Here is a 27639-nt window from a genome sequence, read left to right on the forward strand (position 1 = left end):
CAAACACAAATTGTTTCTATTGAGACTTCACACTCGAGCCTTCCATTGGGAGAATAATTGCACAAGAAGAGAGACTTACTGCACATGAAGAAAATGTTTGATGGTCCATGCCCAAGATGTAAAGAAAAAGAGACAGCTAAGCATTTATTTTGGAATCTTCCCTTGGTGAAGTAGTGGTAGAAATGTTTTCATTATATTTTGTAAAATGCATTCCATATTAAACTATCTAAATTCAACTCACATTTTGGTTATTATCTCATGTTGATGAGGGGTTGAACATATATCTAGTCTTCATGAGATACTGTAAAACGCAAAGAATGCAGGTCACCTTCTTGTACAATTATGGTTATCAGCATGTCATATTTTTCTCCAAAATTTTAAAATTAGAAATGGCCTATCTCCATAATATTTTCACGAGTGCATGCCGAAAGAATCCTAAACAATAGAGAATCAAATGGTTGTATCCCTTCCTTTCTCATCCTATCAAATGGATAAAAAATATTTCTAAAGTCTCCCTAACATACATACCCTAAGTTTTAAGAGAATCTATTTTGCTAAGAAAGCTCATGCTGCAAATAAATAATACTACATTTTATTAGACTCCTTCCCGGCCCACCTAAGCAAGCTTTCTAAGATTTCCTCATTAAGCGCATACTCTACAAACCCTACGAGCAATGCATTCTATGATGCAAAGGTGTGTAGGTTGTAGAGACGTCTACCTGTTTTGCATACATTTAAAGGAGCTCAAAAAATCCTTGTGATAGCCACATTGGGTTTATCTTAGAATTGGCATGTCCAAGGGAAGACATTTTGAGAAGAAGTCAATGAATAACTTCTTGGCATTTATGATGGCACTGCATTTGGCATACATGTCAAGAATAAGTATAGACATTTGAGATGCAAGCATAGGTTGTAGAAATTCCTTCCCTTCATATACGGTTAAAACAACTCAGAGCTAGCCTAGGAATAGCCACACTGGGCATATCCTACAATAAGAGCTGCATGCCATCAGTGCCTATATTTATCTATAATCTACTCTCTTTCTGGTTGATTAGCAAAACTTGTGTGTGGTTATATTCTAGCTAATTATTTTGCTAACTGGTGGGTTATGTACTAACAATCTCAAAGACTTTTGTAAATCTCAAATAATCAAGGGCTTTGGATTAGGTAGGATCATTATGTAGTGCTCTATCTTCTAGTTGCTTCAAAGGGAAGAGATAGTGGATTAAGCTCAACATATCGATTGTTGGCCGCGGGCCATGGGAGAAACTTGTTATGCTTACCAATGCTTTGATCGAAGAAACATATTCTGCTTAGCAATCCCGGGGGATTCACCATGGAAAACTTACCGCACCATGTAAGTGCAGGGGAGGGGTTTTTTTTTACAAGTTACATAAGCGTATAAGTTAGGGGTAGGCCCCCAATAATTTATCTCCCAAGTTGAAAAATAAGAGAGGGGGTTATCATATTTAGGGGGGGGGAACCTGACCCAGGTTGATTACTTGTAATGATTGGTCACCAATGTGCACTGGAACCTGAATGAATTTAGGGAAAGTTTTTTATCAGGTCACACAATAAATTTTGCATCAAGACGGTCATAGATAAGGATTGATTTGGAGCAGGTCAAGGATTGATTTACACCAGCTTTGGATGGGTCAGAATTGGAGAGTCACGAGAGTGCAAGTTGATCGGGCACATAGTTTGAAAGTCAAACGAAGACACATTGAGGATACGTCTAATTATCAATAGAAGTGGTTCCTTAGTACATTGCCAGTTACTATGCTACACACTCTTTGACTAGTTTTACTCCATTATATCATGTGAGACCTAGATTTTATATGTAAGATAGGGGTATGATAGTTTTCTTCATCGATTGACGTATAAGAGTAGAAAGGGGGGTTATATTCCCTAATATAAGTCGTATATAGGGGTTTTATCAAAGTTATCCGCTCGCAGGTGGCGTCCTGTTTTGTATATAGAGTGAATCCCCCGGGTTAGCAATGCTTTGGCTGATATGTTCAGCGCAATGGATTTCAAAAAAAAAGGAGGGTTTCAATATCAAAAGGAAGGGAAAGAAAGGAAGGTGATGGTACAGGGCAACGAGCAGAGATAGAGAAGAAGAGGCTCGTGTGCTCGCATGGGGATATTTCCTTTCAACCTTTGTGAAATTGGTGAATCTTGCGATCGTCTTTCATCGTGCTAGTTTGGCCATAACGTTAATAAGTATGCCAAATGTCCTTTAATCAATGGTACACTGGTAGTACAGTGGAATGTTAATATAACATCAAGGTAAAAAGGAGCAAGAAAGGATTGCATGATGTGCGTGGTTAGAAAAATGGTTTATTTATTTTTACTTTTTTAAGAAGAAAAGGTGGCGAATTTAATGAACGAAAGAAATACATGTCAAATGAAACGGCGCATTTTCCAAGTATCGTAAAAAGCTGAAAAATGAAAGCTGATATCATGCGTTGACGTGGGGCTAGCAGAAAGCTGGTAGGGTTTACTAGGGTTATAAAAGGAGGTGATTTCATTTCCATTTGGTGACATAAACTCGAGCATTGCCCGTCTCGCTGCTTCCTGCCTGCATTGTTCGTCGTCCATGTTGTTCTGCCTCCATCTGTCCGCCATGGCCAACGGCCTTAGTCAGATACATGCAAAAGGTATATGCAAAAGTTCTGCAGATGAAGATGAGCAATGGAGTACAGCATCATCACCAGTAGCTTATTATAATAAGAAGCGCCATCCCCTGACTAAGCGACAGCCTAAGATCAGGAGCCGCATCCTCAAAGACAATGCCTTCCTCACTAATAGCTCTTGCAGCATGCAAGCTCAAGGCTCTGCGCCTATGCAACAAGTCGATGATACGGGGTCTAGTAATGGTGATGGTATTCATTGTCAGGACATGGATCATGATGACAACAATAATGCAATTTCCAAACTGCAAAGGATGCACGTAGAGCACCACGCCATAGCAAGTGGAAACAGGAAGATCAAGCAACACATGAAGATCTGCTCATCAGAAATGTCTTAGCATGGCCACCAGCCGAAAGATGTTCGTCAGGTCATCAAACGGGAGGCATTGACACCGGAAGGACCAATCAGAATCAAACTCGTTTGCTGTAGCCCGACGAACCATCGAACGGGAGGCATTGACGTCGGAAGGCCCAATTAGAATCAGACTCGTTTGCTAAGCTGAGCCAAGTCTATCGCATAATAGTATTAGGGTTTTGCTTCTCAATGCTAATAAATTAATCATGTATAACAACCTTACTTTGAATTGGATCAAGAGATTCATTAGTTTCTTTGTCGTAGCATATCGCTCTTCTCGATTTGTGAGGATATTGTGATGATGTTTTTTGTTTCCTCGTATTTCTTTACTTGGTGAGCCCAAGGTTCTTTTGAACGCAGAAGCTACCACGTGGCACTAGATTTAAATTTAGGGAAAATTACCAAAATACCCCTCCAATTTGTGGAAACTCCCAAAATACCCTTGTATCTATTTTAGTTGGATTGTTCACGATTTCCTAATCTTTATTCCTTTTTTGACAATGGAGATCCGTTTTTTAGTGCTTAGCATGTAATTTGTCACAAATTACCTCCCAAAAAAAGACAATTATGTCTAAAAATAATGAAGCAATTCATCTCCAAAGCCTACATAACTAGCTCAAATTCTAGTTTTAGTATCTTGTATTGATGTTGGAGCTATATATGGCTCACTCTACTCAACTTGGTCTCACCTATATATTTGTATCATGTCCTCAATATGAATCAGTCTTTGGGAGCGTATATGGTGTGTCTCTTGTCTCGTCTCTCCCTCTCTTTCTCTCTACATCTAAACATGGTATCAGAGCGGTAACGTAACACGCCGATTCAATTCATGGTGACAAAATAGTATGTGTATGCGATTCGCATGTAAGATTCAAAATTGCTATAAATTTTATTTTTGAGCGTTGATTCTTGTTAACTGTGATTGTTTTGTGTTAAGAAGAACATGATTAGTGTTTTGCGTGGTGTTTATTGCTAATCAATCTAATCGTTGATTACATTTTCTTTTTGATAACACCCTGAACTTCATCTCAATTTTTGGGAATATTTTGCTCAAAATTTGGAGAAATGGAAAAAGCACAATGGTAATTTACATTCAAAACTCGTTCGTCTCCTCAAGCTCTTCAATTTGAGTTCTAGGTTTGCGTCAATCGGAGTTCGCAGCAGAAAGTTATGTTGTTTTTACTGCAATTGAGCTTGACGCAGCTTTCTTCGTCCTACTTCTTCGTGAAGCGTCTGCAATCGTTTTTCCTATTTTGGTGTTAAATTTTTCGAGAAGATTTAGCTTTTTGCTATTCGTATTGTGGCCGTTAATCTTGCGTCTCACGCCACTCTATTTTGAGGACTCTTTTATTATTAACGTCTCCTTTACCCTGCCTTTTTTGGGTGATGTCTCTCACATCTTTGGACGTTCCTTGAGCATCCTTCTTGCGTTTATCGTTGACAGAACGCAGTCCTCATATTTCTCTCATTCTCAATTGCGGCCTTCACCATATATGGTGTGCAGATTCTGCGATCTTATCTTATACATCTTCTCGCACCAGATATGGCTATGAATATTCTCGTCAACGGCTTTCCTTCTAGCCAGCGTTCTATTCCTCCTTTCCAAGGCCGAATATTTCCAGGATGGAAAGCAAAGAGGTTGTTAATTCTTGAAGGCGATGAACTCTCCAATGTTGTTCTTGGAAATCGTGTTTGCTCGCCTCAGCTTGTTGATACGGATAATGATAACGTGCTTATACCGAAGGACCTATATTTGAAGATTGGAATGTTGCCTATACGGATTGGAAACGACGTGATAAAGTAGCTCGTTTCGGTATATTCTTTCTGCTCTTACTGATTCCCTTTTGCTTGATATGTATGAACTGCCTACTTCCCATGACGTATGGAAGTACCTTATTGCAAACTTTCATAAGAAATATGTTACATAAATACTTTATTTGAGAGGGTTGCTTAACAAGTTACAATATGAAGTTGGTATTGCCATGATGGGACATATTGAATCTTTTAAATCTATTATTAATCAACTTGCTGTTGCCGGTGATCCTGTTCCACAAAAGCAACTGATTACACTTCTCCTTGATACGGTGAAGGACTCTTCTTATGATAACATTGTTACTATTCTCTCTAATAAAGATGGTCTTGATTTCGACCAAGCCTGCATGTCTTTAATTGAATACTCTCAACGTCAAGAACGTCGTAATGCTGGTCCCGATACAGCTATGATTTCACAAGAGGAGACTGAGTCACAACAGATGGAACGTTCTTTTTATGCTCGAAGGCATCCATTTCAACGAGGAAACCGCAGAGGTGGCTGTTGCGGTAATATTTTATCTCGTCTCAAATTTCCTAATAAGCAATGTTCTTACTGCAATAGAAATGGCCATACTGAAGATGATTGCTAGGCACGTCAATATGATAAAGAACACAATATTACCACGAAACAACCACGTTTATCTAGAGGCTCTTCTTCTTCTTCTTGTGAATATTGTGGACGATCTGATCATCCCACTCATATGTGCTATAAGCATCGATTCGACACAGATCGTAATAAAGCATATGCTACTAAACATCAAAACAACAATGTACAAAAAATAAGCTACGTCCTATGTTCAGTTTCTCTAGACAGAATACTTCATGTACATGATGGATCACTTTTTATTGTCGATTCTCGTGCTACAGGAAATATGACATATCAGTCTAAGTGGCTCCAGAACTATCATCCACTACCAGTTCAACGTGTTGTTTATCTTGCTAATGACACTACTTGTCAAGTAAAGGGTATTGGAGACTTATATCTTGGTACCTTATCTTCTTCCACTCAAATTTTACGAGGAGTATTACATGTATCAGACCTTCAACATAATCTTCTTTCAGTTGCTAGACTTGTTGATCTTGGTCTGTTTGTTGGATTTGATCATACCAAATTCCGAATTGAGAAAGATGGATAGACTATAGCCACTGCTCCTTGCAATGGTAATTTGTTTGAACTCTCTCTCCACGATGCTGTAGCAAATGTTGTCACTGCTCCAGTTGATCATGATTGCAAAGTATGGCATCACCGTTTTGTTCATGCTGATTTCTCAAAACTCCTTGATCTTCAACATCGTGATCTTGTTCATGTCATGGATCTTAAAGCCCATCCCCATATGGGAATTTGTGAATTTTGTGCTCTTGGGAAACACAATCGTAAACCCTTTCCTCTTTCAAATACAACTCATTCTCATGACATATTGGATCTTGTTCATAATGATATATGTGGACCTCTACTTTCTTCGAGATCACAATATCACTACTTCATTACTTTCATTGATGATTTCTCAAGGTATACGATTGTATTTCTACTTAGACAAAAATCTGAAGCCTTATCTGTTTTCAAACAATTCCACAAGGCTGCGGAACTTCAAACTGGTCGTCTCCTTAAGAAGCTTCGTAGTGACAATGAAGGCGAATATGTTTCTCGAGAGTTTGTGAGCTACTGTGCTGACAGCGTAATTCATCATGAACACACTATTCCATATTCACCTCAACAGAACGGCGTTGCTGAACAAAAGAATCTCACTATTCTCAATGATGTAAGATGTATGTTGATTCATTCTGGCTTATCTCGTGTTTTCTGGGCTGAAGCTACTTTGACAGCAGTATTTATTCATAATCATCTTCCTACTACTGCACCCTCTGGTAAGATACCCATCACAGCATGGACACGTGACATTCCTTCTATATCTCATTTTCGAACCTTTGGATGTATTGCTTATATTCATGTTCCCAAAGAAACACGAACAAAGCTTGATGCTCTTGGTCTTAAAGTTATTTTTATTGGATATTTTGACACTTCCAAAAGCTACAAATTTTATGACCCTTCCTCCAAGAAAGTAATTGTGAATCGTGATGCTACTTTTAACGAACAGCTTATGGGAGGCTCATGGTCCATGGATGATTCTGATGATACTAAATCATTGCTTCAGGATTTTCCATTTCTTTCAGAAGATGAAACTCTTCCTATAGAGCAACTTTCCTCTTCACAACCGTCCATTCCGAATGTTGCCAATGATGATATTGATATTTTTGTTGATCTGCCTATTGATTTTGAACATGGCTCATGTCATGTTTATGATGACGATATTGCTGATAATGCTTTTTCTACTTATGAAGATCCTGTTACTTATGATGAAGCTATCTCTTCACCACAAAAGGATCAATGGCAAGAGGCTATGGAAGCAGAGTATGATTCTCTTATCTCTAAAGGTACCTCCTGGTCGTACATCTATTAAATGTAAGTGGGTGTATAAGACAAAAGTAAAAACAGATGGATCTTTTGACAAGTTCAAGGCACGTTTAGTTGCAAAAGGTTACTCCCAAGTAGTTGGTGTTGATTATCAAGAGATTTTTTCACTAGTTGTTCGCATTACAAGTGTTCGAGTTTTATTGGTTTTTGTTGTTCAATTTGATTTAGAAGTTCATCAAATGGATGTGCGAATTTCTTTTCTTAATGGTGACTTGGAAGATGAAATTATATCTAACAACCAGAAGGGTTTGTTATTCCAGGTAAAGAAGACCTTGTTGCTCAACTCCATAAGGCACTATATGGTCTCAAACAAGCTTTGCGAGCCTGGTATACAAAATTTGATCTTTTTCTCACCTCTAAAGGATTCATCTCTTGCTCTTCAGACCCCAACTTATACATAAAACACCAAGGTAGCAGTTTTGTGATTCTTTCTCTTTATGTGGATGATACCATCCTTGTTTCCAATGATTTGGGATTTCTTCAGCAAGTGAAAAATTTATTGTCTTATGCATTTGATATGGTGGATCTTGGAGAGATTCACTCGTGTCTTGGCATTCAAATCCAACGGAACTGTACAAAAGGTATTTTATTCCTTCGACAGTCAAAGTTTATTGCAGATACTATTCAAAACTTTGGTATGGAATCTGCACATTCAGCCAACACACCTTGTCTTGCAAGCTCTACAAAAATACTTCTAACAATGGCGGTCAACTTGTCACAAATCAACCTTATGCTAACTTGATTGGATGTCTTCAGTTTGTTGGCATGAACACTCATCCTGATATTCAGTTTGCTGCTAATTATCTTGGAAAACATCATGCATGTCCTTCTCTTAAGAATTGGTCTGCTGCAAAGCGTGTATTGAAATACTTGAAAGGCACTACAGATTTTAGTTTAGTCTATCGACGACAACTCACATCGGATGCTATGCAATCTCTTTCTCTTTTGGGTTACACAGATGCACACCGGGCAAGCTCACATTTATCTATGCAATCTACTAGTGGAAATTGCTTCTTTATAAATGGTTTTCTTGTTTCTTGGACCAGCAAGAAACAATGTTGTGTTGCAGTTTCTACGACTGAGTCAGAATATGTTGCGGCATCACTTGCAGCTCGTGAGTTGATTTGGCTTCGACAAATGCTGGTTGATATTGGTCACTCTCCTCTTTCCAGCACACCCTTGCGGCGTGACAACCAAAGTGCTATCAGTCTTGCAAAAAACTATGTTCAACATAATAAGTCAAAGCACATTGCTGTCCATTATCATTATGTCAGGTATGAAGTACGCAAAGGAACCATTATGGTTGAACACTGTCCAAGTGACCAGATGATTGCAGACATTTTGACCAAAGGCCTCAACGACTCACGTTTCATCCTCTTGCGCTCGGAGCTTGGAGTTGCTTCGGCCTCACTCTTTCTAGAGTATCTTCTTTGCTATTGTAATAGTTTTGTACATATGACATTGTAATCTTTTAGGTACCATGCACTATGCACACTCCACATTTTCACATTGTGATCTCTGAGTCACTTGAATATTTGGACATAGATGCACAATTCACTTTCACATCATCATCGTTGGTTCATATTTTCACATTGTATAGGGGCTTGGGTTTTTCCCTTGAACTCTCCAAGGGTTTTTTCATCCAAAGCTAGAGTCGACCTTTCTTTGAGTGGGGGTGTTAAAGCTATATATGGCTCACTCTACTCAACTTGGTCTCACCTATATATTTGTATTTTGTCCTCAATATGAATCAGTCTTTGGGAGCGTATATGGTGTGTCTCTTGTCTCGTTTCTCTCTACATCTCAACAATGAGCATTCTCAAAGATTAGATATTTTGTGTGATCAACCAATGGCAGAGGTCTATTCGAGTGCTACTGAAACAAAAGATAATTAGATTTCAATCAATGATCAGTTGGCCTAATCTGGAGTCAAACCACCAAAACTCATTGCCTTCGCACTCCCGTTCGACACATTTTTTTGCTGATGCTATCAGGGTGTTGGCGATGCAGACAGAAGAGGTCGAAGAAATGGAAAGAATAAACGTCGAAGTGGACATAAGGACTGAAAATCTTAGCAGGATCGATCACACCGAATCTTATGATGGTTATCCTCAAGTAATTAAGCCAACGGCTGCAGTGCTAGCTGCTTGCGCTTTTAGGAGAGAGTGTGAGGGGATTAGTGGTAGCACTACAAGAGGTCACTTAAATTCTGGCGCCACATTACGGGCGTCACTAGTGGGAGTCGGTATATGTGTGTGTATATATGGAGGGAGATAAATTTTTTTAAAACTTTGATTTTCAAATTTTCAACGCCTGTTTCGGCACTTGTTCCGATGTCAGCCCACATGTACTTTCCGACGCGTACTCCGACAAATGTTCAGACAGCTAAGCCGATTTTTGTACCGATGGCACCTGCAAAAACAAAAAACCGCAGGCTTTGTTTGCACATTTCTCTTCTTCTTGTGCGTTTTCTCAATCTCTCTTCTTCCTCATCTCTCACAAATCTGGTGCTAAACAAACTTTCGGAAGTGCTAATCTTGCTTGTGCGTTAGCCCATACACTAGGTGAGATTTTTTTCATGTTTACTTGTAGATTGAGTGTTTAGGGTTTCACTTTGTGTTTGTGTGTGCGTTTTTTCAGGTTCCAACACTTTTACAACATCTTTTATTGCTCAAATAGGATGAATGTGAGTGCTGGAACCTTCAAATGCATATTAAATTTATTTAAATTAATTTGTATATTAATAAAATAAATTTCATGCTTTAAACTTTGAATGCTTTAAACTTTAAATGCTTTAAAAGAAATTATGGTTTGTGATGTGAAATTCCATTTTGAATTATGAATTTTTTAAATTTTGGTATATAAAAATCTTGTTTTGAAATTATACAATTGATGGGGTTTATGTTTTAGGTTAAATTTAGATTATAACTTAAGTTAGATTAAGTTAGGTAAGGTTAGGTTAAGTTAAGATACGTTAGGTTAGGTTACATTAGTTTAGGTTATCTTATACGTTAGGTTAGATTAAGTTAAGCTAAGTTATGTTAGGTTATATTAGGCTAGGTTTAGGTTAAGCTACATTAAGTAAGGTTAGGTTAGGTTATGTTATACGTTATGTTAGGTTAAGGTAATCTACGTTAGGTTAGGTTAGGTTAGGTTAGGTTAGGTTAAGCTACATTCGACAATACGGCAAGCCATAGAGCTTACGCACATCGCATATTAAAAACAACACAATGGCGATCAGTTCGTGAATATGGAAAGCCATAAATCTTACCCACAATGTATATGCATTAATGCAAGCTCTATGGCTTTCAGTATAGCCAACGGCTCGCCATTGTGTTGTTTATATGTCCGCAAGCGGTTTTCAAGTCCTAAAATAGCTAAGCGGACCTGAAAATAACAGCATGGCGAGCCGTTTGGCAATAGGGCAAGTCATAGAGCTTTCCCACACTGCATACGCATTGTGGGCAAGCTCTATGGCTTCACGTATTGCCAAATGGCTCGCCATTGTTGTTTTTTTATGTCTGCAAGCAACCCTATAAACAACACAATGGCAAGTCTTTTGGCAATACGGCAAGCCATAGATCTTGCCTACAATGCATATGCATTGTGGGCAAGATTTATGGATTTCCGTATTGCCAAAGGACTCGCCATGGTGTTGTCTATATATATGTGAGGGATTTTCAAGTGCTAAAATTTCCTCGTGTCCCTAAAAAGAACAGAATGGCGATCCATTTGGCAATATGGCAAGCCATAAAGCTTGCCCACAACACATATGAATTGAGGGCAAGCTCTATGGCTTTCCCTATTGCCAACAACTTGGGTTGTGTTGTTTTTATGTTTGCGAGCGATTTTCAAGTCCTAAAATAGCTGAGCGGCCCTGAAAATAACACTATGGCGAGCCGTTTGGCAATAGGCAAGCCATGGAGCTTTCCCACAATGCATATGCATTGTGGGAAAGCTCTATGGCTTGATGTATTGCCAAACGGCTTGCCATTGTATTTTATATATGTCTGCAAGCGGTTTCAAATCCTAAAATAGCTAAACGGCCCTAAAAAAAAACACAATGGTAAGCCTTTTGGCAATACGGCAAACCATAGATCTTGCTTACAATGCATATCCATTGTGGGTAAGCTTTATGGCTTGCTATATTGCCAAACGGCTTGCTATATTGCCAAACCAACAACCTAGAAATTCAACTAGATGATCAAGTAGAGGCCAACACCACTAATGATGCAAGTTCAAGATCACAACTTATGACACCTATCCCAGAGATAGATGAGCCATGGACAAATGAATTGTGGGAAGCAATTAGAAGTGCAAAAGATGGAAGTGCGACGTTCCAATCTGCACCCATAATTGAGGTCAATACAGGGCATGAAGTTTATCAGGGACACATTCAATCTTTAAATGGAGATGCAGGGACGGAAGTTTCAATTGAAAGCAAACCAGAGTCCTTGAAGACCTTACCCTCATACATAGGAGAACATGAGGCAGACTCAGAGACTAGAGTGGTGCCATTTCAGAGAAAAGCCATATCCAAGATGATGGATACAAAGAGTATGCAAGAGTTGATGTCAGCTCCAATATAGTGCACCATTACTCTATCTGAACTGCTTAAGATTAGACCACATGTATGGGATGAAGTAGGAAACAATTTGGGGAAGATGGGATTAAAGATACCTCTTCAAGATCTACCCTCAAATGAACAATCAAACAAAACTCAACAAGAAAGTGCAAACGCTAAACCTGTGCCAATAAACAAGGTGGGGGAATATTGAGAAGGAGAAGTAGGAAACACCACCTTACCTGTGGAATACAAAGGAGTTAAAACATTGGCTATACTTGATAGTGGGGCTAGAGTAGCCATAGCCACAAAAGACATTTGGAAAAAATAGGGTAGACCAGCGCTTAGGAAAACTAGAATGAAGCTGCAACTTGCAGATGGATACACAGAAAAACCTCTAGGTATCTTAGAGAAAATTATTGTGACTTCTTGTGGAATTGAATATGAACACACATTTGCAATAGTAGACTTTGAAAAAGGGAACAATTTTGATATCATTTTAGGAAGACCTTTCATGCGTTAACTTAAGATGGTTCAAGATTGGGGCTATGACTATATCTACTTGAGACATAAAAAGATCACCACAAAAATAAGCATAAAAGACCATAGCTATAGAGATGTGAATAGAACTCCGTTAGAAGAAATTGACTCTTCTATAGTCAATGGAAAAGAGATACCTGCGTGGCTACAAACCAAACAAGAACTTTGGATGTGTGGTGCTTCGAAGTGTGGAAGCTCAGTGAAGGAGGATTGCATCCTAGAAAGATCAATGGACGATGAAGCTTACATACCGGAACCCTTTCCAGCGGAGTTATTTGAGCCATTTGGATGGACTCAAATATTTGGAACCTTGGATGTGTGTGTGAATGAGGTGACCTCGACTAAATTTGGTGATGAGGATGGGTATGATATAACTCCCGTATTTACGATGAAGGTGTTGAAGGAAGCTAACGAGATTTGTGAGTGTGAAGCCAGAAAAGGTGAAACAAATAGCTACGTCATGGAGCATGATGCCAAGGTGCACATGAAGAAAGAAGAGCAACAACGAGAATATGTCATCATTGACATACCTGCAGAATCGACAAAAACTATTTCAAAGAAGCAGACTCCAGAAAAAGTGAAAATGAAAGCAAATAAAGAAGAAAAGATTCCAAGTTCAACAACAAATCTTCAACAAGTGCAAGATCAAGACAAGAACAAGGACAGAGAAGAAGATCGATTGGCTCCTACGGCGATCGAATTCAGCATACGCGGAGAAATAGGACTCAAAATCACATGTTTAGCTGTGATAGATCCAGAAGCAACAAAGAATCTAATGACTCATGGAACGTGGATCATGATGGGAAAGCCACCAATCAATGAGCTAGAAGAAACAATTTACACAAGTTCAAAAATGCCGATTCCTAGCTTTTATGTGGCAAAAGCTGTGCTCAAATTGAGTACCGGGCAGTATAAAGATACTTTCCACGTAATCAACTCCCATCATATCAAAGAGATTCGGTTCCTGACAGAAAGCTGGAGGAACATCTTCTTTCAACAACAATAAAAAGCTTCAACAACAACAACGGTGAGACTCCATGAAGCTTCTCAAATCCATGCAGAGAAGAAATCGCCAGCCATCACGGAAAAAGGTAAAGCAAAGGTAAACACTGAAGTATATCAACCTCGCCAGACGACTTTACCTTCAACGAGCTTCCAACAAATTTCCCGTGAAGACTCTACATCAAGAGCTACATCACCAACAATGCAATGGAAACCAAAGCATAAAGTCTACCAACCAAAGTTTCCATCACAACAAAACATCCAAAAGAAGCCAAGGAATGTCAACCAAGTGTTGGTATCCAAAGAGCACATCAAAGTCAAAGACCCAGTTTGGATACATGAAACACAGGTTCAACCACAACAACAAAAGGTGATAGGGTAGGTAGCATCAAATGAGTCAATCATTGCTCAAGGCTACTTCGAAGGAAACATTAATGTTTGGGCCAAAAAGCCTAAAGTAACAGCCTGGATGTACTCACCTCAAGAAAGAAGTTCTAAAATGAGAGAGCCAAGCTATCAATGAAATAAAAACAACTCAAGCAGGAGAAAGAACAACAAAAAAGGACAGAAGAAAAGATCTTCCAAGAAAGCAACACAACAAGTATGGGTACCAAAGTCAAACTTCAACAAAGCTACCCAACACAAACAGATGCAGCAGCGAACGGTTCCCGTAAAGCTACTTGAAGCACAAGGATTCTATGAAGGTAACACCCAAATATGGTTACCCAAAGTAGCTGCTCAACCTAGATCCACTAAGACCAACCAAGTAGCAAAGGACCCCACACAAAGACAATTAGCAACAACAAAGAGCCAATGGAGATCAAGCACAACCAAGGGAGAAACAACCTTAAAATGGATTCCTCGTCTTCTACTACAAAAGCAAGGCTTTTACAATGGAAATCATCAGGTTTGGATACCAAAGCCTAGTGTCCATCAAATTATAGAAGAAGATAAAATGCCAAAGACGGTCACACAAGGACCAAAAACAAGATGGGTTCCAAAACTGCTAGTGGAAACTCAATCACAGAGAACCCACACATCTTGACAGTCACTTCTCATGGAAATTAATGCAAAGGCTACATCAAGCCCTATTAGAACTGAAGGACTTGTTTTACAAAGAAGTATCAACATACAACAAGCAAGTCATGAGGAGCAAAAATATGCCAACCAGCTACTCGACAAAATGGTGGCATCCAAAGACCAAAGCAATGATAGAGGCCTTAATCTCAAGAACTCATGGCATTGGGTTTCAGGCCTTGAACAGGTAAGTCCAAGTCGCCATTAAAAATACATGGCATAAAAGTCAAGAGTCGGGCAACTGAGCCACTAAATGAGCAAGGCATTACTCCCAAAGCTTCAAGTAATATTCTCTGTGGTCTAAGAGTCTTAGCTGTTCTAGGTACTTCTCAAGGTGGAGGAGTTGAGCATATTTATGTTGTGTCGCTCATGCTAGTACAAGTGAGCATAAGAGTCCAAGTCTATGTATTTTAAGTTTGGTTAAGTGAAGAAGAGAGTCCAAAAGACACTCACGCACTACGCATAGTGAGGAATGAGTGGAGAAACTTCTACATCGAAAACCCTTCTTGGAAACGTGCAAGCTATTGAGATGTCCTTTGATGTCACATGTGCTACGTTTGTTCCTTGAAGCACCCAACAACTCATTTTTCACACCGCATGATTTTCTTGAAAGAACTCTTGTGTGCATATAGAGTGTCCCATAATTGGCACTTACATTAGGCACTCTGCCTTTGTTTCTCCCAAGCACTCACCTTGCATGACAGGTACTTGGAGTCCAAATGCTCAACTCCAATAAGAGCGTATACCAAAGGCACATTTTTCCCACTGGGTTTTTCCCTTTGGTCATCCAGGTTTTAAGACCCTAATCTAGACCTCATCATCAACTTCTTGTATATATTACTTCTACATCAACAATAAGGAAAGGGCTACCCAAATCAATCAACAACAACTTGGAGAAAAAACAACAGGTCTCCATATGCTTATCAAGAGCATATTTTATCTTCAAGGGTGACAACAAAGCTCCATCCAACAATGGAAAGTCAAAGAATGGCCTACAACATCAAGCAATGAGAAATTTAATAAGCGAGCTATCCACAACAATAAAAAATAGCTCCTACAGTGCTTCAACATTGGTGACCTATTGCAGACAACTCAAATTGCAGTGGACCTTGAAAGAATATCTATCATAAAGTCCACGCCACAAGGAGGATCAGTTCTACACGATCAAACACTTCAACATCCATCTTTACGGCGGCTAAGATTGACAACCAAGAGGCGAATGCAAACCAAGAAGAAATGTTGCCTCGATAATCAAAGCTCAAATCATGTATCAACAACATGACAGCTATGCATCACTCAAGGAAGGGGGTAGCGTCTGGCAAAGGTGGAACTCCTTCCACTCCTTGGGGAGGTGGTCTTGCTCCATTTGGCCTTTGTAGAATCCTTGTATGTTGACCAGTTCCTTCACCTGCATTCATCACTGGGTAATTCAAGTTAGGTCTCCCTGGCTCCCCACAGGGCCAAGGACAATTATACATCCCATGTCAAGACTCTCCGCAATTCCAACATTGCAAGACTCTCCTAGGTTGTGGATCTCGCTCTTCAGACTTCTTTGCTTGTCCCTTTGGACCTACAGCTTGTGCAAGGTGAATTGACAAGCCGCTAAAAGATTCATTTAACTTCTCAATCACTTCCGCCGTTACCGCAGGAAGCTCCCTAGATGTTGATGCTTGTGACTTACCTTTGGGTCTAAGACCTTCTATTGGAACCTCCCCCCTTAAGCACTTGAGTTTCCTATATTTCTCAGTAGCCATAGTTTCAACTGCATCAAAGGTAGCAGGTGCACCCGCCTCAACTTTTACCTCAAGCTCAGGAAAGAGTCCGGCTATGAACCTCTCCTTCTTTAGAAATTCTGCGCCATCACCAAGGTTAGCAACATTTCGTATACATAGAGCCCAAAGACGTAGAAACTCTTGCTTGTACAAGTAGTATTCATCTAAGTCTTTTTGCTTATGAGAAACAATGTCTTGCCATAGTTTTTGAGTGTTTTGGGGATCAAAGAAGTATTTCTTGACACGATTCAAAACTTCTGTGTAATTCCCCTTAACTTCCTCATGCAAAGAGTCAAACCAAGTGCTAGCATATTTCCTAAGAACCACCTCAAACATTTCTACACGTTCTTGGTCAGTTACTATCCTCTTGATATAGCAAGACATCTTGAAATTCGCTAAAAATAATTTTGCATCCTCCCCAGGCTCTCCAAAGAACAAGGGGTAGCCACTCATTTGCCTAGTTGTATCCATGTTGCTGGTTTTACTCAAAAATTTCTTTTTTTAATTTATTTTTTGTTTTGCAAAATCAAATTTCAAAGTAGAATGAAAATGTAAACGTCAAGGCTTAGATCGTAGCTAATCAATGGCAAAATGAACGGATTGACTGAGGCATTGATAGCCGCTACTTGCCTAGGTTCAAACATACGACGGAAAACACGTTGAAATTGTAACTTTGTGCCAACTATTACATGCACGTCTTGTCTAGCCAAAGGAATGAATGTACGATACAAGTCCTCTTGAGTCATTAACCTAGCTAAAACAAAATAAACACATGTACATCAAAAGAGACATTATAGTCTACAAGTGGGAGTATAATAGGATTTGGAGATTGTAGAATATCTCTTAATGCTTCAGCACCAAAGAGAAATACAATATGTTGTTGAAAAAAGATTTTTCTATCAATGCGAACATTTATCCTAATCCTTTGCACCCAATGAAACTGATGAAATTGAATTGCATGAGTAGGATTAGGAGGTGGTGGATTGTTCATGTAAACACAATTAGTGTTTGAAGACTTACCTTGTGTATGCTAACACAACCGCTCGGTCCTCAGTGGGGGCACCAATTTGAAGCGGTCCGGGGCGAGTAACAAGAAGAGTGGCCTCTAAGCACCCTTCTAGGCTCCCGTGCTGCTCAATTGGGTTGGGGTTGGAAAAAACAACAAACACACACACAAACCCGCAACCTAACCCTACACAAATTTTGGGCACCACCTAGTTTTGGATGCGAACTAGGACGTGTAAAGAGAGAGAGAGAGATAGTGCTTGGGCTGCTTTGAAATGTATCGGCAATGATCAAGCAAACACAATTATATATGTAAGAAAGAGAGAGAAGAGGGAGGGGGTGCTCGTTGCATTAATACTTTCTTACAAATCTGTCATGACCAATCAAAGTAAGATTAGTATTTGTTCAACATAGGTTGAGTAAATTACACCACAACACATCACAAGAAAAGCCACCCCAATCATTGTCTTAAGGCCAGGGGAGTCCTCTCCACCCTGTCGCCCTCTTACAGTATGTGGGATTTATGGCTAAATTGATGAAAACACCTAGAGACAAGCTATCAAGAACTTTAAAAAAAACACCAAGACACTTACACATCATTGTTGTCCATTACTTCACATTGGAAGAGAGACAAAGTGTCCAATCATAGTCCAAATCCACCCTCCTTGATTCAGCAAATGTTGGGCTTACACTAGTAGGAGAAATGATAGATTTCCTACTCTCAATTGAATGATCACTCTCTCTCTTACAATGGCATAGAGTTTCCTTGCTAATCACCCCTATTACAACACATGCACATGCATAAGACAATGGGCTTCCACTCAAGAACTCCTTCTAGAGAGGTTGAGCTTGGCTTCTCAAGCTATAGCATAGTGCTCTTGCTTATGGCTCTTCCCTTTTGTGCTAGCTACCCCCTCCTTTTATAGCAATTTTGAGGGCTAGGGTTACTCCTCTAACCATGGTTGGGGTTAGATTTTTTCAGCACTTATCTAATTTATTTTGCTTGGAATTATCAAGAAGTCGGTGTGGATAGATGAAGAAGAGAGAGAGAGGAGAGAAGTGGAGGTGATAGGACTTTTCATAGTAGGTTAGTGTTAGTAAATTAGTAGAGTTAGTATTTTTATTGATTTACAAATGGAATTGGATATTTACAATGGGAGTATCCAAGTAGGATACAAATAAGGAAGAAAAAACTCTTAATAGGTAAGAAAATATGGATTTCTTACAATGTTGATGCTCCAAGTGTCTTGAGTAGGGTCAATTTTGACGCTTATTGACGGTCCACTAGCTTTGATGGTACGTTTTTTCTCCACTCTTGACCTTCCTTGGGAGCCAAGGTAAGTGAACATGAGTAATCAATCACCATGATGCTGTCTTTCAAGAGAAGAGGCTAAATTTTGTGGTTTTTTGATAGATATGGGTAATATGGATGAGGAGAAATGAGACTAGGTGGTCAATTTTGGAATGGAAGTGTGTATGAGACATAAGTTCACCATGGTTTCTCTTATTCTTCAAGGTTGAGAAGAAGGTGAGTAGGGTGCAGAGAGGAGTGGTGAGAGAGGTGGGGATGATGAGTGGAGAAGTGTGTGTGAAAGAGGAAAATGATAAAGTGGAAGAGGGAGTGTGGCTGCATAGCATGGGCAAACTGGGGTCCACCAATAAAATCATAGCTCACAGCTCGTAGCTCAAAAAAATATGAAAAAATTTGAGGTAAAAGTTCAGCCCACGAGCTACAACTTTTGTTTGTATCACCTTTTCAGATTCGGGGAGCATGTGCTCTTTAAAAATTCAGTAAAACCGACTATTTTTCACTACAAGAGGTTGTGTGCTCTTGTGACGCTGTTAGCGACGGAAATACACTGGGTTTTTATAACCCCCGGCATCGCTAAAACCGTCACTACGAGAGCGTCGCTATAACCGTCGCTATAGGCGTGGCTACATACGTCGCTATGAGCGTCGCTATATAGCGACGCCTATAGCGACGGTTATAGCAACGTTTACATAGAAGTCTATAGCGACGCTCATAGCAACGCTACAGAGCCATAAATAGCGACGGTTATAGCGACACCTGAGAGAAATTTTCTTTGGTGACAGGGCATTGAATGCCCTGCCACCCATCAACCATATTGTACTTGATTCACTTTTTTAAAAAAGTGCAAGGGTAGATAATAGACCCAAAATAGTCACCCACAAGACGCATTGTTTGCAAAATTGACAAGCTGAAAATTGACAATTGTACACATCATAGGCAAAATGGATTGATTGGCAAATGTAATAATGACAATTGTACAACATCATAGGCATAAAGAATTGATTGGCAAAATGAACTGCGGTGACAAATGTAATAATATACATGGTTCAAAAAGACGTATAAAATCCGTCTCATGATACATAAGCTATGAGAAACCCTAAACTAATGCTATCTAGCTACGGCTAAACTGACGTCGTCTAGTCAGACGTCTCATCGTGTCCAAGCGGCGTATCTGTCGGATTCTGCAAAAAAAGACAATAAGACAGCTTTCAGTAAGTATAAACATATAACGACATTTATAAAACAATACAAAAAATAGAAAAGAGTAAACCCTAATACTAACCATGCCGCCGCGAGAACTGAGAATGTCCATCAGGGCATTTAAGCCCTTCTTGCCTACGTACTCGCGCTCGTACGGTGTGGGATCACGTCCTGTCATCGACCACTGTCAAAACATACAAAGATTTCATTATGTTAGAATTAAAAAACTCATAAACCCTAAACTATCGAACATAAAGAGCAATGCGAAAACACTTACAAAATCGGCCTCAAATGATGCCCATCCACCGCTCCCTAAGTGGTGCGAGCTCCCTGCCTCTACTCGCGCTCTGGCTGCATCCTTTTGTTGCTTCCACTTGTCGGGATTCTCTCGCGCTGCTTTCTTCGCATTCTTCCAATCTTCTTTGGCCAGCCAAGCTGGCCTGTTCCACCCATGCTTGATTGCTTTTTGCACTTCGGAACGCTTGTGTTTGCAGTATTCCCGCATTCGAATCTTCATCAGGTCTTCATTGAAGCGCTGATCCCGTGTTGGAACGGGAAACTCATCATGAAGTATGTTGATGACTCTGTTTTTTAAATCACTTGGTACTTCACTCCATTTTTTAAGTATGTAGTGTCTAAACAGCTGAGAGCAAAGACCACGCATGTGGGAGATCACCTTCTTGCCGTCATCATCCATGATGATGCTGCCGCTGAATTCGACGGAGTAAGGCACGCCCTCTGGCCGGTGACGCGTGAGCCTAGGTGTCCCGGCAGGGGTCTCTAGGGGCGTGTGGATGGGGGTACGGACGTCAGGTGTCTCCACCGGCGTCTGGGCCCCAAAGCGAGGAGTGTCGAGTGGGGTGGCTCCTGGCAGAGTAGGTAGAGGTGTGTAGCTGCTAGGAACAGTTTGCCGCGCAAAACGTGGCGTAGATGGCGATGCTGTGGCTGGTGTGGGGGTGGGCAAAGAAGGGGAGGGTAAAGAGCCTCGTCGAACACGAGGCGGTGTGGAGGCATCGGCGGCGGAATCCCCACAACAACCGCCACCGCCACCACTAGAGCGCCGGTGTCTAGACGAGTGTGAAGCTCGTCTCGTTGACGCCGAAGCTTCGGAGCGCGCCGAATGCTCCGAAAGAGAGGGAGATGCGGATGGGGTAGGAACGCACGATGATGCGCCAGAGCGATGACGCTCCACGTACCACTGTCTCTGCTGCGGTGACAAAGAAGAAAGAAACTCCTCATCATCCATACCTGCATTAAACACACGAATATTTAAACTTAATATTGAATGAATAGAGTAGACAATGACGCAAAGACCATTAAATACAATGACGTAATGACGCATATAAATACAATGACGCAATGAATTGAGTGATAGAAGAGGCAAGTCAAAAACTCAGAATTTTCAATCAAAAGATGTGAGCGCAAGTAGAAAAGAGCGTTATACACCATGGAAGGTACTTAGAGAGCCAAAGCTTTTACAACACGGAGCAAAATTGTTCAGATACAATATTTGTGGCTTTAAGAGATCTCTCTCTCATCCTCGCATAACTCAGCATAACTTCCTATATCTATATAGAGCTCTCCGTTTAAACACATATCCTCTGTTTCATTTTGTAGCTCCTCTGCATGCACCCCATATAGAGTAGTAGCATCTTGATGCTCGTCTGGCACCACCGCAGCGGCTTCTGATTGAGCATCTTCTTTGATCTCCTCCATTGATACCGTTGTGATTGGCACATGGTAGCCTTCATACGTCCTTGCACTACGAGGGGCTACCTCTATGACGTACCACCAGTTTGATGTAGACTTTGTAGGGAAAAAACAAGATTTACCTGAGCAGTGTCAATAGATCACCTGAGCATTCTGTTAGCCCGGGATAGTCATGCATGGTCCACATTAGAATGCCTCTGATCAAAGCATTCTGTCGTCCTGTGTGTCGGCTCATATCCACCACCTCTATGCCAATCCACAATTGTTGTAGCTCTTCCAATAGTGGACGAAGATACACATCCATATTCTCCACTTTATATCGCCCTAGCACAATCAAGCTTAGCCATAGGTGCCCCTTCTTCGTAGTCAACCATGGGGGAATGTTGTAGTTGACGATGACAATGGGCCATACACTGTAAGATGTTGATCTTTGACCAAATGGATTTACACCATCCATAGCGAGGCCTAAGCGCAAATTTCGAGCTTCCCTGGCAAAATCCGACCATGTTCCATCTATATGTTTCCAGGCTGCGCAATCTGCAGGAATTCGTAGCACACCATCCGAAGATTTATTCTCCTCATGCCATGATGCTAGGGCGGCCATGGACTTACATTCGAAGAAATGCTTGATGCAAGGAAGCAGAGGAAAATGTCGCAAAACCTTTTGTGGAATTTTTGTCCCGTGGAGATCTACTTGATATCTTTCGGAATCACATTTCGGACACTTCTCCATGTCTATGTATTCCCCTCTGAAAAGAATGCAGTAATTTGGACAAGCGTGGATAGAATTGTAATCCATCCCCAAGTTTCGCAAAATCTTTCTTGCTTCATCTCGGGAATCTGGCATCACATTGTCAGCTGGTAGTATGTGCTCTTTAAGCAATCTACACAACATAAAAATACGATATAGTCGTGTGAAAATCTATCAGATCATTATACATTTAGAATTTTATTAAAGTAAACTAATTGTAATAGATCACCTGAAAAGCGCTGTGACGCTAGTGTCACTCCATCCAAACTTTGCCTGCATGTTGAGAAGAACCAGGAGTGATTTCAACCTAGACATACGTGCTCCATTATACAATGGCGTATCGGCTTCACTTTTCATATCATCATAGATAAGCCTTTCTGAATCCATGATCGTCTCGATCATTTCATCAATCTCGGGCTCAAACATTGCCTCATTGGGAATGTGCTCTGCATGATCATCCCCCGATCTGTCAGAGGCTACATCTTGTGGCCTCACATATGCTGCTTGACCAAAGCGCCTGCGAACACGTCTATTGGGTTGCAAGATTGCTGCTTGTTGGCTAGCGTCAGAGTCCGACGAGTTATAATTGGCAACAACTCGATCTATAATAGATGGATCGAACTCGCCAAATTCGCAAACGTGCTGCAAAGAAACACGTCTTGTCCATCGCACAGCATGCTTGCATTGATTACAAGGACATAAGACCCTCGTTGAGAGATAGGTGTTTCGGTTGGACGGTCCCACATCCTCGTCACTACTCATAATGAGGATAAAAATCTTATAACCTGGACAACAAATTTAATATTCTATTGGCATTCTTCGTCTTATCTCTCTCTCTCTCTCTCTCTCTCTCTCTCTCTCTCTCTCTCTCTCTCTCTACCTCACATTCTCTAATCATGTCCAATCCCCGCACACCTCGGTCTAGAGGTGCACGGAGATCAGAACCACCGGGTTATAATCTCGTCCTTATTGGTCAATACCTATATTTGTGGGTACAAGAAATCTACAGACCCACGTCTACATGATACTGCATGTAGTGGACAAAACCCCTTTGCCTTTTCTCTAGCTGTAGCACTTCACAGCATCTTAACATCTTTTCACAGTAGATCTTTTCACTGTTTGTCTAACTCTAAACCCTAAACCGTAAGTAATTCTTGCGTGGACTCGATCTAATGTAAATAAGCGTAAATCTAAATAAACGTAAATCTAACTAAAAATAAACCTAAATCTAGTTTAACGTAAGTCTACATCTAACCTAATCTTTAACATCTTTTGGGATAGTTTCTTACGACGTTAAAACTCTCTTCTTCTTGTGTGTGTGTGTGTGTGTGTGTGGGTAAACCTAAATAAACCTAAGTCTAATCTAATATAACATAAATCTAAATCTAACGTAAATTATGTTATATTAAAGACAAAGAACTAAACTAACAGGGATTATAAGAACCTTAAAACTTATTTTCACATAACTCGGCAAGAGTTGGCATTCTCATCACTAAAGATGTGAGAGTTAACTTCCGGCGGTGACGCTACCTCATCTCCATCCACATCTGACGACAGCAATTGGCCCTTTGGACCGTTCTTGCTCTTGTTACTAACTTTGAAGTTGTTGTTGAATGACTAGAGGTTGTCTAGATGGTCACTGTCGGGGATGTAGTGACTCTTGCTGCCCTGAAGATCCACCTTCTTCCCTATCTTTTGAAGACATTTCACCAGTACTTTTGGATCGACGGAGCCCACCATGAGTGAAGGCAGCAATACCCTATATTCCATTGAGGACTTTCTTCACCCGCTTCATGCAGGCATCGCAGTCTATGGAGACCTAAATCTAATCTAATATAACGTAAATCTAAATCTAGCGTAAATAAACGTAAATCTAACTAAAAATAAACCTAAATCTAATCTAATTTAACTTAAATAAACTTAAATCTAATTTAACGTAAGTCTACATCTAACCTAATCTTTAACGTCTTTTATGATAGTTTTCTACGACGTTATAACTCTCTTCTTCTTGCGTGTGTGCGCGTGTGTGGATGTGTGTGCTAAAAAAAGAGATAAATGGTATAACCTTTCTATCACCCATGCCAAGTATGATAGATTGGTTATGCCATTTCCCTCTTGAATAATAGGTCTTGAGTTCAACTCCTCGTCGGCTAGATCTTTAGGTCTTTTAATTTTAATTAGTTTCCTACGACGTTAAATTAGTTTCTGTCTCTTTCTCTCTCAATGTGTGTGCGTTTTTTTGTTTATGCATGTTTTCTCTCTCTTTTCCTCTCTCAATGTGTGCGTTTTTTGTTTATGCATGTTCTCTCTCTCTTTTCCTCTCTCAATGTGTGCGTTTTTTGTTTATGCATGCTCTCTCTCTCTCTTTTCCTCTCTCAATGTGTGTGTGCATTCTTTGTTTATGTATGTGTGTGTGCGTTTTTGTTTATATTTGTACTCTTTCTCTCTCTCTCTCTCTCTCTCTCTCTCTCTCTCTCTCTCTCTCACTCAAAAACACTATGTGTGTGTGTGTGTGTGTGTGTGTGTGTGTGAGAGAGAGAGAGAGAGAGAGAGGGAGAGAGAAAGAGGGGAAGGGAACATGAGGGTGAGGAGAGGGAAGGAGCATACCTGGCTCTCTTTCCTCTCCTCGTGTGTGTGTGTGTGTGTGTGTGTGTGGTGAAGAAAGAGAGAGAGAGAGAGAGAGAGAGAGAGAGAGAGAGAGAGAGAGGGAGAGCGTTACCTGCTCTTGCTTGAGGGCGCCAAAAAACTCAGATCTGAGATCTGAGTTTTTGGGCGCTCTCTGTTATTTTTTTAGCCCAGCCGGCGTCGCTATGAGCGTCGCAAATTTACTTGTAAATTTGCGACGCTCATAGTGACGCTCATAGCGATGCCGGGATTTTTTTTTTGTGAGCGTCGCTGTGTGAGCGTCGCTAATATGAATAGCCTCTTGTAGTGTTTTCCACTGCACAAAGTCCTTGTGAGGTCCTTCTTTGGATGATTCTTTTGAATACCTCCAAGAGTGAGCCCCCCATGGTGCATGCATGCATTCCACATACCCTTGACCTTATTTGGTAGGTCTATAATTGAAGATATTGTTGAGATCATGATATAAGTGAATAGTATAACTAAGAAAATCAAATATTGAGGGGTCTAAAAAAAATATGTACATGTCAAATATAAATAATATAGGTGGAAAAAATATAAAGGGATCAAAATAAATCTCTCTCATTATAAGTCTACCATAAAAGGATGAATATTTTTGGTGGTCTAATTTATGAGAGTAATTGAGAATAGATGTAGGACGGAAAAAATCACAATAGTGAACACATAAATAGAACTAATTTTTTTGGATTTTTGTTGGGATGGAGTTACACCAAAAATAAGAGAAGCTTGCATGAAATTATTTTTATATGGAATAAAGAGTATGCAAAATGGTAAGAAAAAATATGGTAATGGTGAGTCAATGTACATAGCATAAATAACACACCATAGGTAGAAATATTTAAATAAATACCAGAATGATTATGAAAAATCCTTTTATTTAGGCCCTATATACAATGAAATATTTATCCACAAATGGGCCATAATATATTTTATTTTTTTGGCTCAACTAGCCCAATGACTAGCTAATTAAGGGTTTTTAAGAAGATATGGGAAAAGTCCCCTAACTCACACACACCTATATACAATGAAATGGTAGGGATAGCTACAGTGTTTGGATGATTTTGGTAGGGTGGGTTAACTCACTATGGCAATTACGGAGAGCTGAAAAACGGCTATCACTAGCACGACAAGCACCTAAAGCACCTTAGTCAAAAATCACGACAAGCACCTCAAGCACCTTACTCATCAAGCATGACAAGCACATCAAGCACCTTAGTAAGCAAGCATGACAAGAACCTTAAGTTTGGGCCGGTTTTCTACCTCAAGCTCAGTCCTAGCTTGCCTAAGGTCCTAGGTTTAAGTACTTTTAACGCTAACTCTTGGGGTCGAGGTCTTTAATGAAGCTACACCTAAGGTCTTTTAAGCTCCATTAGATGCACATTGCTCTTTGATAGACTATCTTCTTTTGGATACCTTTTCAGATGTAACCATATCTCCTCTTGGTCCCCTGCTGAGATAAGTCTAGAAGCACTTATTACACATTCCTCTTGGTAGACCATCTCCTTTTGGACCCCTATTGAGATACAACCATCTCTTCTTTTGGTCGCCTACTATGATAGGTCTAGAAGCACATATCTCTATCCTAACTCTTGTTCCTGTTTATTCTCCGACATTAAATAATCAGTTTAATATGAGAAAATAATTTGGGTTAGCTAGATATTAGATTTTATTACAGTGATAGGCCTCAATCTAAAAAAGATACACAAAAAGTTCTTTTGGGCAAGAGATTGATAAATCCCTATTTCATCGAGGCTCCATACTTTGGGTATTACAAATAAAGTTGATGATTGTCAAGACTAAAGGACTCAATAAGTGCCTGTAAGCCAACAAAAATTCCTAAGTGTGTCCACATACCCCTAGTGATTTATCATTACCCAACTTTTTGAGAGTCCCGAACAGCTCGTTAGCATCCAATTGGCCTTCAAGTATATTAGGATTATATGCGTCAATGCATGGATCCACAACAGAAAGAATTAACTCAATAAATTTTTTCCTTTTTGGAGATTGATCAACCTCTTTATTCAAAATTTCTCTTGGTATAATTTTCATTCCTTCAAGATCTCTACTGGTGAGGAAATATCCTGGCCAATTGGGTTCACAACTCTATTTATATTGTGTCTAGCATGGTTAGCCTTTAGTTTATTGAAAAAGAACTTGGAGGAGAAGTGAATATCCTTTAACTCATTCTACCTACATAAAAATTTGGCTCTGGATATATTGTCCCTAATTAAATTTCCTTAGCAACATTCTTGCATCCCTAAGATTCTCAATATACTCATCATCAAGAATTGATACATCCTTATACATTGACCTTTTAATAACTGTTGAGTCTTGAGCAATTTCCCTTTTTTAAAATTGGCAACAAATTTACCACCCTTTTTTTGCATATCTGCATCGAAGAACAAAAATGCAGTAAGGCTTTCATTGGTTTTCTCAATTTCAAACAACATCATAGCATCAAAAAAGTTATTCTTGATTGAACTTTGAAACATGTCTTGATGAAGCAGCAAATGATTACCAATTAGAGGAAGAGCTGAGCCAATAGATTTAAATGCATTCACATCAAAGTTAATACGAAAATGATCTGACAATGATTGCTGAATTTCCACAGACAACTGGACTAAGGTAGGTACCCAGTCAAAACCTATAATGTAGAGCCTGTCTAGACGAGATCAAGAAGAAGTACATGCTTGAGAATGATATGTAAAACAAGTAGAGGGTAGAGAAGAG

The sequence above is a fragment of the Adiantum capillus-veneris genome, chromosome 9 (assembly GCF_014529385.1).
Source record: "Adiantum capillus-veneris isolate H3 chromosome 9, ASM1452938v2, whole genome shotgun sequence".
In the NCBI taxonomy this organism is placed as follows: Eukaryota; Viridiplantae; Streptophyta; class Polypodiopsida; order Polypodiales; family Pteridaceae; genus Adiantum; species Adiantum capillus-veneris.